The sequence below is a fragment of the Psammomys obesus genome, unplaced genomic scaffold (assembly GCF_907164565.1).
Source record: "Psammomys obesus unplaced genomic scaffold, mPsaObe1.curated_primary_1811, whole genome shotgun sequence".
Lineage (NCBI taxonomy): Eukaryota > Metazoa > Chordata > Mammalia > Rodentia > Muridae > Psammomys > Psammomys obesus.
The window spans coordinates 36,460,124-36,473,813 of record NW_026585504.1 but is presented as its reverse complement, the minus strand read 5'-3'; the positions used below and the strand labels follow the sequence as shown (position 1 = coordinate 36,473,813).

The following is a 13,690-nucleotide window of genomic DNA, read 5'->3' as shown; positions in this document are numbered from 1 at the left end:
TCTGTTGGAATGCATCAAATCACATTGACATGAGGCTTCATCTTGCCTATACAGTCCTGTGACGGTGAAAAAATCCTGATATTAGTGAAGCCGCAGAGGGTTGCAGCGGGTACTTTGATTCTTCACTCTTTTCAGTTATGTAGTATCCCAGTGTCTATACATTGTAGGCTTCATGACAGGCTCATTCTGTATGAAGTGATTTGCTTTGTGTTAACAAAGTTAACAGATTTGATTCACACATGGCATCTTCAAAATGCCTAACCTACCCTGACTCCCCTTCTGACTCTTGAAAAAAACAACAAACAAAACAAACAGCTAAGGTCATGAAATATATACTATGCACCAATTAATTTGAAACTATATATTTTCTGATAAAGTCATGCTTGATTTTTCTTTATGTTAATATTTCAATGTTCGTAAAAATCGTTTCATTTTCCAATACTTTACTAAAAACACTGATGAAAATATTAGATAAAATAAGAATGATGACGGTATTAATGTTGCACAATTGTACCATAATTACAAAAATAACCACTTGTAGTGTTATATGCCTATAGGCTCACTACTGGAAGTGAGGAGAGGCAGAACAGTCAGAAGTTCAAGGTCATCCTCCACTACATAGTGTGTTTTGGGTCACTTGTCTTGAAAAAAATTGAAGACATATAGATAATTCCCTAATACTGTAGTCTTGGATATCCATTCATACACTAATGAGAAAACATAAATATAATAAAATGCTCTTGTAAAATCAGTCATGGGCTAGTGGGTAATAAAGAGACATGAACAATTCATCTCTATACACAGCAAGAATTTGTTAGCAGCCTCAATATCTGAAGGGAAGTAACTCCGCCTAGCCAGGCATTTATTTCACTTTATCTCTGAATCCAGCAGCCCTAAAAATGGTACGAAAACGGTGCCTATTCTATAATGTTACTGAAGTTGAGAGTAGGAAGGTGTGACCTGCTTAGAACCAAGCTTGGAATTTTAAGCTCCCATTAAATACTAGTTGTTGTTTTTTTTTAAAGATTTATTTCTTTATTCTATATACAGTGCCAGAAGAGAGCACCAGATTTTTTTATAGATGGTTGGTAGCCATCACGTGTTTGCTGGGAATTGAACTCAGGTCCTCTAGAAGAGGAACTAATGTTTGTAAACTTTGAACCGTCTCTCTAGCCCATTTTTTTTTAAATTTGTTTTTTACGTATATGAGTGCTCTAATTGCATATACACCTGCATGCTAAAAGAGGGCATCAGATCCCAGGATAGGTGGTTGTGAACTACCATGTGGTTGCCAGGAATTGAACTCAGGATCTCTGGAAGGACAACCAATCCTTTTAATCTCCGAGCCATCTCTCCAGCCTGACACTCTGCTTTTGTTGTTGGTATTTTGGAGCTGACAAGGGGACCTAGAGCTGCCTGGTGCATGCTTAGCACATGATTTACCACTGAGCTACACGCCTCAGCCTCAAAACAATCTCTGGTTGCTGTTGCCTTGTCATTATTGTTGAGATGACCTCACTATATAGGCCAAACTCAAGATCCTTCTGCCCCAACCTCCTAAAAGCCAGGATTACAGGAGTGCACCATTTCACCCAACACTTAAAATTATTGTTTGTAAAATGTGTGTGTGTTTTTTCAGCTTTTAGGAAATTATTTTCCTTCCACCTTTTTTCCCAAATACTAGTTGTTAAGACAAATATTAAAATCCAAGAGAAAGCAAACAGCAAATCTCTATGGGGTAAATGCTGCTAGCAATAATAAAAGGAATATATTGGAAATAAACTACTATCTGCAAAAGTACTTTGACTTTAGGATCCTCATCTATATTACCAGGGATCTGGGAATATATGGTTGTTGCTCTGCCTTTTTGTTTTGAGGCAGTGTCCATGTTATATTGCCTAGCAGTACATATGCCCACAAAAATATAGCATTTAACATTAAAGAAAAGTTTAAGTTAATTTAATGGGCTTAACTCACATCATTAGGAATGAATTACAGAGACAGACTTGATATGATTAGTCTCTGTTTATAATGGAATTGAAACTAGAAAAGAGAACTCTCAGTATTTGCACTATAATATACTCAGACCTAAACAAAAATATACTGTGCAGAGTTTCTAGGTTCCAATTGCAACTCAGTCTCCGAATGGGTTCGCTGGTAATTGGAACAGGGGCTGTCTTAGGAACTCAGTGGCTGGCTCTATGATCACCTTCCCCTGAGGTGGGGCAGCCTTACCAGGCCACAGAGGAAGACGATGCAGCCACTCCTAATGAGACCTGATAGTCTAGGATCAGATGGAAGGGGAGGAGAACCTTGCCTATCAGTGGACTAGGGGAGGGACATAGGAGGAGAAAAGGGAGGGAGGGCAGAATTGGGAGGGGATTGGGGAGTGGGCTATAGCTGAGATACAAAAATGATTAAATTGCAATAAATAAAAAAATAAAAATACTGTGAATTGACAGAAGAGTCTACGTCTTTTAAATCCAATTACAAATAAAATATGCACATTCTTATTTTCTTTATTTTTAAACAAAATTGCTGGATTCATGCTATTTACTGTTTTGTATTTCTGATTACAAGATGCTGTCCCCTGCTGTTTGTTAAAGATTATACCAGTTAGAGTCACCGACCCAGAAAGAAATAAGACAGTTTATCTTGCCCATATGTCTAAACATCAGAAGAAAAAAAAAACATGTGGTACTCTATGTTTCCATAAAAGAAAACCACTGTGGTAGCACCACACTCTCTCTTTCCAAGTCATCCCACCCCAAAGACCTTTATTTCTAGACAGGATTTTTGAAAAGAAGAAGTACTGATGAAAGGGAAGCATGAGGCTGTGATGATGACTTACTAAGCAATTATTCTTTTAAAGGAGAGCTTATGAAGAATCTTAAACACATGCATCTACTGAGCATAATGGACAGCCCTGATGCATGATTATCTCCACATTGGTCTTCACTACTGATTGTCCAGATGTTCTTTCAGGAAGGTTCCCTTTTTGACCCTTTATTTCAGTCCTCTTTAACTACGGCCACCAACAGGCAAACAACAGTCTATAACACTGCTATTTTTATGAACAGCTAAAAACTCAACTCTGAGGATGCATACTTATAATAAAAGCCTGGGTGTTCATGACCGTCTTCTGTGACTGCATCCTCTCCATGTTACCAAAACCTAGAAATTTATGCAAAACTGGAAGAAATGAAATGGACTGGATCTCTGGGTTCAACATTTGGCTGTCTTTTACCAACTATAATTTGAGGGTTCACCTTGTCTCCCTTCAAAATATTTCAGGAAGTTGTTTGAATATTAGATAAAGTGATGTCTAAAATAGGCTGCAAAATACCATATCTATGTATGATCAGTAATTCAATTAATAAATGACTTTGAATGAAGATATGAATATCGAATAACCGATTCAGTGTCTTACAGAGCAAACAGGCAACGATGGTCATGTAACTTTGCAATGTGAATCTAGGCAGAACTGGGATATCTTTCCATTTTTTGATTTCCTACTTAGCACTGGTCCTTTCTTGTGTTTTATTTGAGAGAATACTTGACTTTAAAAGCTGTTAAACATGTCTCATAGACAGAAAGTTTACCCCACTTTGAATAAACAAGATGTTGGCCTTCCTCTGGCTTTCAGTTTCCCTACGAAGAACATTCGGATTCCAAAACCTTTCAGTTTACTTCTAAATATGTGGGTCCATCCCTCTGAATCCATCCGGAGAATCTTCGTGAAGTGTTTTCCAAAGATTTGCAGGTGGATAAATGCTGCTTAACCAACACAAACTGAAGTTATAACCAGTGGCCTACTAGTCTTTATGAACCATGCCATGCAAGACCCATTTGAGCATAAAAGCATTAACTCTTCCACAAATTCACATTGTATATGAGTTACAACTAGGTCAGAGATCTCCCCCCAAAAAATGCTGAGACAAGGGTGTGTTTTCCCTTTCAGGTGATGACATCTGAAATCCATGTTACAGTTTCTCCTTTATCTTCAAAGAAATGTATAGATATAATTTTTTTGAAGTCCAAAGAACTAAAGATATAGTGCATTTCATAGAATACATAATATATTAGCATTAATGTCACAAAGAAGAGAAAAATATCTGGCATGAACTTGGATAGACCTCAAATGTTCCTGTAGTAGCACAAAAGTTCTCTTCTCCTTGTCCTGCTAACCTATTATACTTCTGTTTTTCATTTAATACTGTTTTGAGTCCAACAGCATATTTCGAATGCTAGAAAAGAAGAAAAAAGCCTAAATATCTATACTGGGAGGAGATGAAACAAATATTTATTTACCTTCATCTTCTTCATGCATGATTTCTAATTGTTAGAATCGTCATTGTCAATTTCATTTATTCTCCTATCTCAAATTAACATGCTTATCAGACATAAAACTAGTGACTTCAGCTCGTGGAAGGAGCTTTGTGATCATTATACAGCAGAGAAAAAGACAAAATAAATATCTATTTATATCATTGTTTTGTGGTCCAGGTCCCTGCTTCTTAGAAAAGGCAGTTGAATTGAAATGTGCTAAGCGCTCCTCTAACACTGGTTGATGGAAAAGCCCCTATCCAGGAGCGAGGGATGCTGGAATTGAGTTGTCAAGCTGTCCCGAATGTCTTGTACAAACTGAACAGGCCAATTTACTGCAACACTGCATAGACTGAAGGCGCCTATCTCGCCTTTACACTTGTTTCCTCCTGGACAGATTACTCTGTTCCCCCACGTGTCCCCTCTCTCTCGGCTCCTGAGCTACCCAGGATTTCTCCTGATAAACCAAGGAGCAAAGCCTTAATCCCCACCTTGGGACCAGCCTTCTGGACTTCCCAGAGAGGCTCTTAACCATTCAGTCTGAAAGCAAAAGCTTTGTGTTTATTGATAATTTTGAATCCAGTGGTGATTTGACTTCAATGTCTTCTCCTTTTTCCCTCAAAACTGTCTGCTTTCGGGGATGAAAACTGGCAGGCTTTAAAAATTAAAAATAAAGATGACATCTCCTACACACCCTGAATTTCTTTCCTGATTACCAGCCTCTGACGGTGTGTGCGGCTGTTTGAAAACAGCGTTCTTCCGTCTCTCTCCGCCAGGTGGCAGCAGTGCCACACCTCAAAGTCTCCAATCCCCTCTTCCCAGACTTTAAGTGTTAATACAATTGACCAATCACTGCAAAGATGATGGGAGGTAATTGGGTAATTGTATTTTACTGATCTCTAGCGGAGAAAGGGAATGGGAAAGGGGCAAAAAAAGAGGGCCAGGGGAGGGGAAGGGACTGCAGTCCGGAAACGTTTTGGGGAGCCAGGACCCTAAGGAACAGGACCTGGCGTTGGTGGAAAGTCTAGACTGGCAGACGCTGCCAACCGCTCAGAGAGAGCTTTCATTTACCTGGGAAGAGAGCAGACGGAGCAGAGAGGAGAGGGAGAAGACAGAGTTCACGCCGGAGTGGATGGAAGGGGGCTCGGGTTTCCGCGGCCCGGGGAGTCGGGAGCCGGGACCATGGCGCTGAGACCGGCGCGGAGCGGCTGCGCGCCCGCCCGAGGACGCGTCTCCTCGCGGAGGACCAGCGGGCGTCCGGAACCGCTGCGCAGAGGAACCAACTTGTGGCTCCAGACCGTCCCCAACGCAGCTGGAAAGGAGATCAAAGCTGCAGTTTCATCCCTGAAGGATGCGAGGAGCCAGTGATTAGAGATTTTTTTTTTTTTAACCTTCTTCATTCCTGTTTCATTACACCTTTTTTAAAGAAAAAAAAAATATATATATATATATATATATATACGTGTGTTTCCTTTTGTTTTATTTTGTTTTTGTTTTGTTTTTTAATTTATCTAACACCACGTCAGTCCGTTCACTTGGCTCTCCCTGTTTGAAATAAAAGCCCAGTCTGAACTTCCACCACCGCCGCGGGGACTCCAGATCTGCGGCCGGCTGATGGAGAAAGGGACACCCGTGCTGGCCGGGGCTGCTGGCGCCTCCCTGGTGACCCCCGCCGCGCTCGCCCAGTTCAGCTCTACCTGCAGGACCTGGACCCAGTGGGGGAGGGGACCCAACAAAAGCCACCCGGAGCCTTAAAAAAAAAAAAAAAAAAAAAAAGTAGCTGACCGGGGGCGGAACGGGTTTGTTCTTGACAGCTGACGGAGCCTTGAAATTTTCCTCCTCTACCTCCGCCCCCTCCCCCGCCCCTGCCCCCCGCACTCCATTTAACGTGAGATTATGAAATCGCAGAGGCAGTGGAGGGAAGACGACGGGATCTAACAGGGAGTTTGGAGGGGCGAGGGGGAAGGTGGCTGGCTGGGTGGCTGAAATCAAAAATCCAATTGCGCACTGGGTTGTGATGAGAAATCTAATCAGATCTTTGTCGAAGGGGCCGGCCAGAAGGATAGCCGGTGGGGGCAGTTGATCCCTAAATTCTCCGAAGGGAAAGCTGGGGAAGGGAATCGAGGATGTAAAGAAAAGACTTTTTGTTCTTTTTTTTTCTTTTCTTTTTTCTTTCTTTTTCTTTTTTCTTTTCTTTTTTTTTTCTTTTCTTTTTTTTTTTTAATCCTGGAGGAGGTGGCTGTTGGATGCCTTGCTAAAATGAAGGATGCGGGACGCAGCTCTCTCTTGGAGCAGACCGCAGAGGATAAACTGATGGTGCCAGCGAGAAGAAAGAACGAACCTTTTTCTTGTGAGACCTGGATCGTAACATAAATGTGTATATGGCCACACGGGGAGCATTGGGGGAAAATGAAATAAGCTGATGTCAGACCTGCGGGGTTCTAGTGTGTTCTGACATAAATAAATAATCATAAAAAAAGCTGTCCCCCTCCCCCAAGGATGTTTGGAAATGGAGAACTGAGGATTCACAAAGAAAAAGTGTGCTCGTTTTTCTCTTTAAAGGAGAAAGTACGCCAAGGAGATATTTTTGGAATGAAAAGTTTGGAGTCTTTTTTTAGGAAAGTAAAGACCTTATATATTTTTTTTTCTTCTTAAATTTCCCACAAGAGGAAAGGAAATTAATAATACATATTGCAAAAGAAATTTCACTGAAGAAAAGTTGACCGTTGAAGAACGAAGCATTGATTGGGAAAGAAATCAGCAGAGGACTCTTGGATCGGTGCCCGTGTTGACTAAAATTGAAGGATAATTGCAGTTGGATTTTTTTTTTTCTTTCACCACCAACCTCCTTCTTGCTTTCTCTCTCCTTTTCTTTTTGGTGTCAAGACCAAGCCTTCTTTCTTGTTCTTAACCACCTGGATTTCCCTCGGGAAGTAGCTGTGCTGAAATACAGTGAGTGATCCTAATTTTCTTATTTATCGGTGAAGAGAATGTTCATTGATTTAGTTCTCTGGTTCTCTCCCCTCCCCCCTCCGCCTTTACTGTGGTTTTCAAGGACCCAGCTACTGGGGGGGAAAATGAGGCACAAGGTGGCCCACGCAGTTGCTCCTTCAAGCTGTGCTCCCTGATAAGCTGGACTGCTATCAGGATGCAGGTTGTCTGCATTCTAGGCAAATGCCTTTGCAAACGTTCAGTATGGAGAGAGAGAGGGAAAAAAAAAATCTCTCCATGAAAGCCGCTGCAGTGTGGGGTGCTGATGGAAGTGACTGACACTCTAGAATGCATTTAAGTTACAAGGAAACCTCAGACTTAGAAGCACAGATGTTGGCTATTGGAAATCGAAGGGACCCAATTTAAATTTCATTATCCGACCTGACACTGCAGATCAACAGAGCGTATTAACACGAAACTATGACACTAAAGCTGGTGAAGAATGGCTTCTGGCTAGTGGGTATGAGGGAATGGCATGGCAGAGGAAGTGGGAGAGCAAGAGCCTCCTGCACTTCCCACAGTCTCCTGCACTCCCTCATCCAAATGTGCTCCTTGCATCCCAGGGGTCTTCAGTGCAGAGGTAAGACTGAAACAAGGAAGGTCCATTCACCCTACCCTTGCAATTTCAGATGCCCTTAGGTATCAGAGAAACTGCACACAAACTGTAGAGGACTTGGGTGTTCGGCATAGGCTTTACCCGGAACCCTCCAAAAACATGTAAGATACAGCTGCTAAGAAAAAGGCAGAAATTTAGCATCCTTTGGTAACTTAGAAAGGAAGACCAAAGGAAAGATTAATGTATTGAGCACCAAAGCTTACCATGGTCCTGCATTGCTTTGAAGTGAAGGAAAGAAGGCAATGAAAACAAAACAACACAAAAGTAAATAACAATTAAATTAAAGAGAATGTTGCAAGTGATTGGAGAGGCTGGGGCCTTCAGGATCACCTCCTCTCTCAACTTCTGTCAGTGTCTTGGAGCTTGACTGCTGTACAGAATGTTCCCACCTCCACCCCTGACACCTTTCTATACTCCTTTCTGGAGCCTTCTATTAGAATCATGAACTCACTCAACTTTAGGACCAGATCAGACATTACATGCAAACCAAAGAGGAAACTGTGGCTGAGAGAAACCATAATTGTTTGGTTAATGACCAAAGAGTCTAAGACAGGTGACTCACAAAAGATCCAGAGAAACAGACAAGTTTTGAATCCAAACTAGGAAGGAGTATGGCACAAACAGGATGATCACAGCTGCCATTTTTATTCAGAGCTGAGAGAAAGGCACAGTGGTCTACAGAAGTTGAAGTAAACTTTTGCCAGTGTAGAAATCAAGAATCATAGGAGCCCTCTCCCCTCCTCTCCTCTCCTCCCCTCTCCTCTCCTCTCCTCTCTTCTCCTCTCCTCTCCTTTTCTCTCTTCTCCCGTGTTCTCCTAGTCTGAAGAGGAGAGTCTCCTCTCCTCTTGTCTGATCTCCTTCCTTTCTCATGGCTCACAAAACTCTGGCTTTAAAATATTTAAAGTCCCAGAAGATTCACAAGTCTGAAATATCCCAAAGGGGATGGAAGGCAGCCCTCCTGGGTCCGTTAGCACTGGGCATGTTTATTGCTGTGAGTGGTAGACTCTAGAGAGTCATTAAGAGACTGTGGAGTTAGATATATATCAAAGAAGTGATAATATAAACCTGAAACACCCTGCTAACAGAACCTGAGTCTGTTCTTTTGCTCCCATTATCTGTTCTTATCCCTTTTATTACTCCTTAACTAAGGTAGCCTACAGCCAAGCACTTCCCTAATTTATTTTTCTAGGCACATGTTTTGTGTTGGGACACACAGATGCTGCAGGAATTTACCAATCAATGAAAACATGCAAACTTACTTTCTTCCAGAGATCTATGGAGGCTTCTATATATTTTACTAATCTCTCTTCACCGCCTGTATATGTGTGTGTTTACTATGTTTTACATGGTCACTGTTAATTTGCCACACTTGGTCATGCAATGACTCAAGTTATAGAAAGTTGTTCAGCCGCAACTTAGTACAACTGACACAGAAGTAAGAGGATAAGAAAATGTCTTGATGTTTACTTTGTAGTTCAGCTTCACTTTGTCTGGAAAACCTGTCCTGCAAGATTTGATTCAAATCATATATATGAACATATACAAATATATAATTTTTCTCAATACTGAACACTATCCCCATTTGACCACACATTGCATTTTTTTTCTCTTCAACAATGTCATGGCTTTTCTATTCCCCTCCCTTCTTATGCAAACAGGTAAATGTTCCCAAGAGGACGAAAGGTAAGAAAAAGAGTCTGGTTTAAAATCTGTGCTGGAATGTAGCTCCCTCTCCTCGAACTGATCAGGCATCTGAAGCTGTTCCTTGTGAAGTGATTTACTTTGCTAGCTTTATGTGAAGGTGCTCAGGCTGAACGTGAGGATCAACTCCTTTGGTTTGGGAATTAGTTGGCTCTGCAATTTATACCAGTTGTTCATGGGCTAGGAAAGAAATCCTGGCCATGGTGGAGGTGGACTCCTACCTAATAGCTGCTTCAACTGAAGTTGGCCACTGAGTGTATTTGTGGGTAGAGTGGTATACACAGCAGTCTGCTAAGGACCACAGACCCAGAAAGCTGCAGCTTTGTACTCATTTTAAAGATATTTCAAATTTCTTTTTTCCTCTAATCTAATTGCAACATTCTGTAGACAACATTTAAAATTTTTCTGTTTCTCATTTTTTTTTTCTTTTGCTTGTGGATTAGGAATAACATCTAATAGGTTGGTAAATTAGATTTTTTTTTTTTTAATCAGATGTAATGTGTTGCAAAGCCTCATCACAATAGGTTCTATCTCTGGATGTCTGTCTGTCTCTCTGTCAGTCATGATGAATCTTGTGTATCCACTTCCTAAGGATGAATGAAGCCTGACCAAGTACGTTAAGGGTCTGCTGGTTACACTAAAGCATAGTGACTGTGTGCTGAGTTTATAATCCTTGTAAGCTTTCCTTCCAAGGTATTACCAGAATAGATTGTTTAAAACACATTCTTTTATATATAAAATAATGTCTATGAAAATAAATCTGAGCAATAAGTATTAAATGATAATTTAGGTACAATGAAAGAGCATATTAACTGCTTCTACTTTATTGTGTGCTTTTAATCTTAAAGTTGCATAAGGTGATTTTGAACTTTAAGTGTCCTTGGATTATATATGCTATCATCTTGGTTTGGAATGCATGGAGACAAAAATCTTATCAAATATATAATTTAAATAAGATAGTACATCATTCCCTTACTGCTATTAAGGCCCCAAGTTCCACGATCTGGAATCATGGGCTTTAGAACAGGTCTAACTCTAACTGCACAATGAATGTATTTACTTGTTAACGAAGAGGGCTCCATTAGTGTATCGAGAAGACAAAGTAGCAGAAGTGCAATAAGTCTTAATATTAGCATGTGAAACAAAACACAGATTTGCCTGTGGTCTAAGCAGTGGGACTTCACGGTGCTTTGAAATTTCCTTGTCTACCTTAGTAGTTCTGATCTCTGACTGTTTTCCTCAGCAGAATTCCTAAGAACTTTCTTCACTGTAACAGTAACAAAAAAGAATCTTACTCTTCAGTTACCATGACTGGTGATATCTACATCATATATGCAGACTGTGTATAATAATCTTGTCTGCTTGGTTTATACCTAATTAGGTTTTGATTATTAACTTTTGAAAAAAATCTAAAATCTGAAAGGTTTTGAAAAGCCCTCCTAAGGTTCGTGGTTTTCACTTCCCATTAGCATCAATGAAAATCTAATGCAGAAATGTTCAACATTTGCTTTATTTTACTATTGTATGTGTGTGTGTGTGTTCTAAAAATGACAAATAAATCAGGAGGAACTTGGATGCTTGTGTTAAAAGAGAACTCAAATAGTTAGATTTACTGGGTCACGTGAATTATGCATACCATTTAACCTATTGCAACCTATGTGCTTCTCTTTAAATTAGAGGTAAGATAATCACATGAAACTGACTACCAAAAGAATAAGTGACTCGGGTCTCCTTATGTCATGTACTGTAAGCATTCAGTAGTTCCAATTTAAATTGATTATATCTGTTCTATGTTCAGGTAATATGTAGGTTTGTTGAGGGGAAGAGCTTCATTACAATTCACTTGGGTAACACAGACAGAACTAAATTTGAAATATCAATGTATTGGTTATAACATCTTGACACAAACCATAGTCATCTGGGACTGTGGACCCTCGTCTGAGTAGTTGTGTGATTAGATTGGCATGTGGCTATGTTGGTGGGGTATTTCCTTGATTGTTGGTTGATATTAAAGAACACAGCCTACTGTGGGAGGTTCCATCCTAGAACAACGCCTAGTCAAGGGTTGTATAATAAAGTGGGCTGAGCCAAAGGGACCAAACCAGGAAGCAACATTCCTCCATGGTCTCTGTTACCTTCCTTTCCTCTAGGTTAGCACTTTGATTTATGTCTTGACTTCCCTGGATTGTGGACTATAACCTATAAACTAAAATAAACCCGTTCCTCCCCAGATTGCTATTGGTCATGTTTTTTATTGCAGCAACAGAAATACCCTCCACTCATGCAACTTTAAAACACACTTGGAGGTATCTCAGTGAAATATCAGCCATCAAAGATTGTGATTATACTTTTTGAACTGTGAATAACATACAGTGTCCATATATATATTGGCAATATTGTACAGAGCTTTATTTTCTGTGATAATATATACCAGAAATTTCTTGGTAATATCTTAGAAGACTCTCTAAGGAGGTATCTAAGGAGGTATCTCTAAGGAGTATCAAGAAGCTACTATGTCTTCATTTTATTCAAAATTATTTCACTCAATAATCATTGATTTGATAGACAAAATTTAGCCAGGAAACTGAGACAATATCTTAGTTTAACACTCTTTCTGAGGAAATAGACTGTTTTTCTCTGTCATGTTCTAAGCACCTATGAATACCTGCATCCAAAAACCAGCCTTATGATGACTAACTGGGCTTCATTTAACCACCTAATGTAATTAATTCAAATGCATGCATGGCACCCTTGTGGATACACACACACACACACACACACACAAACACACACCACAGGGATGATGGTTCTCAGGAATCTATAGAAGGTTAATAAAAAATCCTCATGAATATTCTGATTGGACACACAGACAGAGGGACCGAAGAATTTTTTTTAGAAACACTGAAGTCTGAATGTTATGTGATCTACTACATTTTCTTATTTTATTTATTGCCAGGAATGGACTGTGATATTTGGCTTGTCTTATATTAGCTCCCTTGACCTTATAGTCTCTTCTCTTCAAAAAAAAAAAAAATGTTTAAATAATGTTGCTTCAAGCACTAGGACCCTGATATTGAGTTCCTAGGTAACTTCTTAGGAGTTCAGGATTCCTGGGAATTAAGAGCATATAATTTCTGATAGCAGGAAATCGGTGACAAAGAAGTAAATGTGAGCATCACAGCATATTACTCTGGCAGGTAAAGAAGAAAACTAAAGGATTTTCCAGGGACTTATTAGGAGTTTAGAATAGAAAAATATTGCATTCCAAGTTTGTTTCAGCACCGGCTAGTTATTTGGCTCTAGGTTGCCAGTTAGAACTAATAAACCTCAGTTTTCTACACTGTAAAACTAGATATCCTTTCCCTTATCTTTATAGTTATTTCAGGAAAGCTAAGATTTACGATACCTGATACTTGGACAGCACTCAAACAGAGAGGATTCTAATAGTTCATTGTCTTTCCTATGAAATCCAGTTATTTTCTGCATTTAACGTATGATTGAGTGTTTTGTCTCATATCTGCTTACATTGAAAAGGTGAAAAAATTTTGCCAACTTTCCTTTCAAAGTTCATATTATTGTTTTTTATATTTTTACAATATCAGTGAAATTATAATGGAGTTAATAAATGGTTTTAAAGAACACTCATGTGGTATAGATATGCTTTTATTTCAAATTTGTCCCACGCTCATGACAGCTTCTTGAAGTTGTCTAAGTAGACACATTTTTGGAAGCTTTAGATGTCACTCAATTATGGTAAACATCATTTGAGAGCCATGTAATGAGTACCAGACAATATGTTCCAAATGTAACACTTTTCACTTCAACTCTCACTTAAGGAACAGCAACAAAAAGAGGGTAATTGTGAAAGATGATTTAGAGATTGGAAGGTGAGGCTAGAAACAGGTGGCACTTATAAGCACCTAAGCCAAAGATCAGAATCCATACATTCAAGCATGTTGCCTTGGTAACAAACCTGTCAATTCACTCTCATACAACCTTCTATTCTGAATATTTTAATCGTGATTGGAATACATTGTTTCCCTCCATCTGTCACCA

General features: G+C 39.6%; 1 protein-coding gene across 5 annotated transcripts in view; it reads left to right on the top strand.

Moving 5' to 3' along the window:
• Lrrc4c (leucine rich repeat containing 4C) overlaps positions 1-13,690 on the top strand; it is a 1,364,812-nt gene that overhangs the window by 1,155,733 nt on the left and 195,389 nt on the right. Inside the window, exon 1 of one of the 5 annotated variants that reach the window (XM_055599898.1) lies at positions 6,197-7,278. The exons of the other annotated variants lie outside the window; for them this stretch is intronic. The gene's annotated coding sequence lies outside the window, so the exon portion shown is untranslated. Of the gene's footprint in view, positions 1-6,196; positions 7,279-13,690 lie in introns of those variants that run through there. 5 annotated transcript variants of the gene reach the window in all.